Consider the following 6,403-nt stretch of genomic DNA (forward strand, 5'->3'; position numbering starts at 1 on the left):
GCGGTGCCCGGCGTGGCTCCCATGCTGCTAACACACCTCGGTTTATCGCCAGAATAATTCATACCTCCCGTTGCTTTAACCAGTCCCTCCCAGAAGTTCGTATTCCAAAGCGTTTCGCTGTCCGCTCGTTTTATTCCTGCAATCCATCCATGAACGCCCCTCTCCTCTTCTGTGTCCGCCGAAGTGCTCAGCGAGCAAATCTGTGGAGGTGAAATTTGTGGATTATTCTATAAGTGTCAGGTGCGCAGTTCTGTCCCCAGCCAGCCCCCAGAGCCCGGGGGGCTGTGGCTTACAGCTTTCCATGGCCCTGCCGCTGGATTGCCTGGGAAGGGGAATGCTGCTTGCCCAGGGTCTGCCCCGGCACCCGGACCCGCCGATTTCCGTGGGGATCCTCTGTGCAGGCTTTGAAGAGGTCACGCTGTCTTTCTGAAACAGGAATAGGAACGTAAACTGCCAGAAATTTACCGCTTCATTCCCTCTTTGGAAGTATCAAGAGGACTGAGCTTTGTGGACGAGAAATTTCTGAGCATTATTTGGTGTCCGTTCTTTCTAATGCTTAAACAATCTCCTGCAATACTACAGGTTATTGGTATTCCCTAATACTTCATGGACAGTAATTATAATAGGTGTGGCAGATTACTTACTGGTCTTTTTTGACAAAAGGACAGGATGCCACAAAAAAAAAAAAAAAGAAAAGACAGAATGCTCCTTTGCAGTCATAGTGAAGTTTTCACCACGTATCCAAGACTAAAAATCACCTGTTTCCAGAAAAGCTGGTATTTAGAGAGGATGGGACAGCTACTTATTTCCCCAAAAGTGGTCATATGAACTGCATGCTCAGTGTGGAGTTGAGAGTCATTTGGAACAGGATTTTTTAGCCTGCAGATCCTGCTGGTCTTGGGGAATCGGTTTTGAAAGAGCTTTTCTAGCCTCCTAAATGGGAAAATCTTCAGAGAGGTTCCCTGTGTCAGATCAGACTGTCCTTTGTTTGAGTTTCTAATTGTGGCTGCAAGGTGCTCTGCTTCTGTACTTACCTGTTCATGACGAGAGGCAGACATTCAGTTGTAGATAAAGATTTTGCAAATAAGCTGGGGGTTTGTTCCTTACTAGGAAAATGTAATTTTTTAGTGGGGAAAAGTACTTTTTTCCCTTTTCTGAGTTTTCCCCTTCCTCTATTGCTTGTTGAAAACTTGTGATCTGATACTCTTTTTGGTAACCTGACTCTGAAATCCACAACATTTGTTAAATAGATGCTTTGATGTCTCCATGGTTTGCTTATATTTGCTGGATAGATTTATTTATTATTGTTCTCCTGTTCTGTGTTTGATTTAACAGTGATGAACCCATTCTATGTTGTCTTGTCTGTTCTACTGATAGAGGTAGAAAAGCACCTATGAAAATTTCTTGGTTACAGAGGAAAAGGCACAGAAGGAAAAATTAATTAAATTCCAAGCAACAAAGAGCCACAACTAGATTTTACTAAATTCTACTTGTATCACAAATGGTCTTAAAAGTTCAGCAATGCAGGCTCAAAGGTGGTTTCCAGCCCTTGTGTCCATCACTATGTTTTGTGCACCACTGTGCTGTGGTGGGAGGGAGTTCCCATCTGGGAGCAGACACTTCCTCTTACTCTGCACCTGACAGTGCAATGTTTCCTCTTCATTTGTAGAAAAAAAAAAATCTAAAAATAAATTTTAAAAAAGGCAGAAATTATACTCTCATGCAACAGAGACGGCCTTCCCCTTTAATGAAGTCCACTTGATTTTGGGTTTTTGGCACAGGTTAGCCACTGGACAGAGAGGCTGCAGATTGCCAGCTTGCACTTGCCCAAAGCCAGAACACTTCAGTGTCTGTGTTTTGGTCCTGTTCCCAAGCACGGGCATCCCTGTTGGAGGAGTGGTTCTGTGTGCAGGGTGGGTGCTGTGCAGAGCAGACCTGTAGATAGTAGCAGTGCTCTGGTGCCTGCAGCTCAGCCCGAGCCCTGCTGGCCACAGAGCACCCCCAAAGGACAGTTTGGCTCTCTACTCATCCCCTCACAGCTGTCAGCTAAAAACCAGAGTGGGATTCAATTAAAAAAACAATCTCTTCAAGTCTTTCTTGAATAACTGCACCATCTCACAGGAAACAAACACCAAACCCCTATTGTTTTAAATTTAGGTCGTGAAAACCAGAAGAACTACGGCTGTCAAAATGGGGAGGGTCAATAATGATCAATGCATGTGCAATTATTCCTTGTGTTGTGTCACACTAGGGTTATTCCAGAATGCCATATTTACCAGCAGACTTCAAAACCCAGTGAATCCTTTAGAGTGCAGCCACCAGGTCTCTCAGTCCAGCAGGTGCTTGCTTTTATGGTAGTGCTTTTGGAGACTGTGTGTTCTGTTTGGGCAGAAATTGTGGGATTGCTAGGTGAGCTCATATCATGTGTCCTGCAAGTGGTCAGGTCCCAGCATCATGATGGTTCTTCCAGATTTTTGAGTTATTATGCAGCAATTGTTTAAAACTGTTTCAAAGGTTTAATTTTTATTTTCAGGTAGCTCTAATTTTGTACTTTAAGATATACTAAATTAATAAAGGAGAATTTGGCTTAGATAGGCATGTGACTAATACATAGATATGATTGCTGCAAAAGCGTAATTAAATAACTCCAGTTACTTGACAGAACATGGCAGGAAGTAATTGAAAATTTAATTTTTTTCCTTTAACTATTTCACCTTCTAATAGCCTGAATAGATTACAGATAGCTGTGAACCATCCAAGCAAAGATGGTCAGTCACAAAGACAGTGATTTCACCAAAATGAAAGAAAAAAACCCCCAGAAATATCACAAAGCCATTGTTAACATGATTGGGATGAGGGGTAGGTTGGGATGGAGCACAGTGGGCATCTGCAGAGCACAGGTTTCCTACACAACAGAGAGATGGCCATTGATTTATTCCTTTTAAGGTGACTGCATCTGATGATTTTGGAGTGCCCAAGACATCTAATCCCTATTACCCTCAGGTATGACCCCATGGGATTCTGTGAAACCCCCTAAAGCAGCTACAGAAATCTTTCCACTGTGTTCAAACACAGGATGCACACTAACATCATCTTCTGAAATTAACCTGATTCTTCCCTTCTGAATGTGGTACAGATTGTCTTGGAATGTTTATTGGAAACAATTGTTATGCTGGAAAACACTTCAGATACTGGATATCAGCACAGTGATGAGTTTACTTTGTGGATTTTGAGGCACCTAGGGCATGTTTATTCAATGTGTTTCTAATGTCCACAGTCAGCATATTTCCAGAACATGCCAGCTAGCCCTGGGTTGGCTGCAATCTATTCAGACAGGAAACACAGAACAGTGGTGAGAAAAGGAATTTGAAATTACCCAGGTTCCATGGGGAAAATGGCTTGAAGACAGATTGTGCAAAGGGAAGGGTTGTTCTTGCCCCATTTTCTCCACAGTTTGGGTGGGGCAGGGCTTCTATAGCTAAAGATCACAGTAGTTGTGTTGCTGTCAGGGTTCATTCCCCAGACCTGGATTAGGAACATGTCTCCACCTAGGCACAGCAAGAGGTGCCACAGCCATGCCCTCCCAAGCCTTGTGGAGTTTCCTGCCAAGTAGGATAGGCCCAGCCATGTCCCAAAGGAATATAATTATGTATGGGATCCCAGAGATATTAATTTAATAATTCAGCTTTATAAGTCTCTTAACTCTGCCCCTAGTAAAAAAAAATAGCATTCTTCATACTCTTCACAATGTGACTTTTGGGACCAAACATAGTTATAATTTCTAAAATCGTGCACTTTCTCCTCTTGTTTGCTCTAGGAAATTCAGCTACTTCTCTAGGGCTAAGTGCAGGAGGATTTTTTTTTTCTGGTTTCTGAACTTAAACGGGGACACAGAAATAAGTACAGGAAGTTTCCCTTGATGCTTACTAGTATTTTTCCTAGCCTTTGATTGCTGTGTGCATAACCAGGAGCTGGAGCATGTATATTTTGAGATGATGGTGGGAGATTAAATGCCTCTAGCTAGAACAGCTGTGTTATTGCACGTGGTTTGGTTTTCACAGTTTCAATAATGTGGATAATGATATGAAGGTTATGTGTTTCCACTTTGAGTCCTACAAGGAAAACTTTTTAGGAACTTTGTCAATCCACTCTTTAATGTGCCTGTGTGCTTGAAGCCTTCAACACGTTTTTCGTGTCCTCTTACACACAGCCAAAGTCTCTTTAGAACATCTCACTTTAGAGCAGTGTCATGCTCTCTGAATAGATGTTTTGCAAATGTTTTTCCTGTCCAGCCCAACCCCAAGAAATAAACCCAAACACCTAGAAATTATCTTTAAATTAGAGAATGTGGGTGTCAGTACACGTGAGGAGGTGGGGGAGAGCAGCTGTTGCTGCCAAAGGCCAGGGTGAGGGGCAGGGTTGGAGACAGGCAGCTCCTCTTGTGGGCCATGTGGTGCCTTGAGCCAAGTGGCCTGCTGGTGGTTCAGCCTCTTTCCAAGAGGAATCAGACCTGGCTGGCAAGTCTGTGCTCCGAGATTACCCAGTAACTAAAGATGTAGAGAGGAGGAGCCTCTCCAGACTCCAGGTGGGGAGCACCTTCAGGGCTGGAGACCTGAATGTCCCCATAATGTGTCCTGCAGCAGAGCCCAGGGTGCCAGCTCCACCTCTGTCCTGGCTCCCAGCTCCTCACAGACAGCATTACAGTACCCATGGCCAAGGCAGAGACTGCACCCAGAGCAGGACTGACCCCACACACACGGTGTCCCACATACAGGAAAAGTGATGGAGAGGCACCATATGGTTTTAGGCTTTGGTAAAAGTCTCATGAAAAGGTAGGCTTGGGTAAAAGTGTCATAAAATACAAAATGGAACTGTTTAAACTAAAGACAGGGTTAAGGGAAAAAAAGGCTGAGAACAGTCTTACTTGCTGTTTTGTAAATTTGTTGTGCACTTTTATTACAGCTCATAAATTGTTTTTTTTTATTATTTTTGCTTTTTGCAACTTTAAAGTTTATGTTCAAATAACATAAAATAAATAATAAATTATATATATTATAAATAACATATATAATAAATACAATAGCATATAATAATAATATAATATAATACAAATATATCTGTGCACTATCAAACTTGATAGCCCTGTCACCTTATGGAACTGTTTATGGATACAGGGGCAAGCTTTAGGAGTGATACCAAGACCTGAGTAGAAAGGAGCTCAGGAGAAAAAATCATTTTACCCAAGTAAAATTATGTTACGTCAGTAGCTCTGAAAACATTTGAATGTTGCATCATTTTGCATTTATGGCACTGCTGATGCATAAAGCAGGATACTGAGAATCTGGGTGAAAATGGGGATGCAGCTTGCTTTCTGAGAGCAATGGCTGCAATTACAGTGCCTTTTCCTTTGAGAGGGAGCATGGGTTAATATGTTAACATTATGTGAGCATAACATGTTAGGGTTATCCCAGAAGACATCTTGCTGAAATTACAGATGCCAGGCATTTTTCAGTGCCTTGTCAAAAGCACAGTTCACGGCCAGTTGCTAATTTAAAGATGTATATACCGTGCAGCAAGTCTTTTTTTTCCTAAAATGAATAAGAGCCTAACCTTAGGAAGGGTGCAGGAGCTTTATAACTAATATTTTGTGGACCCTAATTGGTCTCATGGGTATTCAATGCACTGCAAATGCCTGGTATGGATGGCTGCTGCTCCTACCAGCACATGGCATCAATGACCATTTGCAAGCCAGCAGCAGCTTCATATTCCATTCCATTCATGTTCAGGCACTTCAGTGACTTTAAAAACCAGCACTCTGTCACATTAACACCTAAGAGCAGCCTCCTGGCAGGGTCCAGGTTTTAGACAGAGATCCTCTCCAGAAGCCTGGTCTCTTACCTGAGATGTCTCTCTGGCCATGCTTGCAGGCATGATCTCTGCATGCCCATTTTGGGGTGATTGCAGTGGATCTCTCCTGCAATAGTGGGAGAGGTTGTGCATGTTGCTGTGTCCAGCACATTCTCCCTGCTCAAGGGGACGAGAGCATGTCCTCTGCTGGTTTTGGTGAGGGGAAAGCCAGCTGGGGTCATCTATGGAGGATTGTGAGAAAAGAGGAGAGAGCAGTAGATGCAGGCAACCATGCCATGCTTTCCTGCTGAGGAAAAGCACCAGGACTGTTGCCTTTTTTGTATTTTAACTGCAGATATTGTCTTCTCTTCTATTTTTTTTTCCCCAAGGCGAGTGCATTTGGCCAAGTAGCACAGTGGGGGGGTATGAAAAAATCCTGCCTGACCACGCTGCTTCCCTTGCCTATAGCTATTTATTGTACCATGGAGCACAACAGCTGCACTGGGCAGCCACGTGACACACAGGTCTGGCCTGTGCCAGCATCTCAGCCCATCCA

Source organism: Agelaius phoeniceus, chromosome 4, assembly GCF_051311805.1.
Source record: "Agelaius phoeniceus isolate bAgePho1 chromosome 4, bAgePho1.hap1, whole genome shotgun sequence".
Lineage (NCBI taxonomy): Eukaryota > Metazoa > Chordata > Aves > Passeriformes > Icteridae > Agelaius > Agelaius phoeniceus.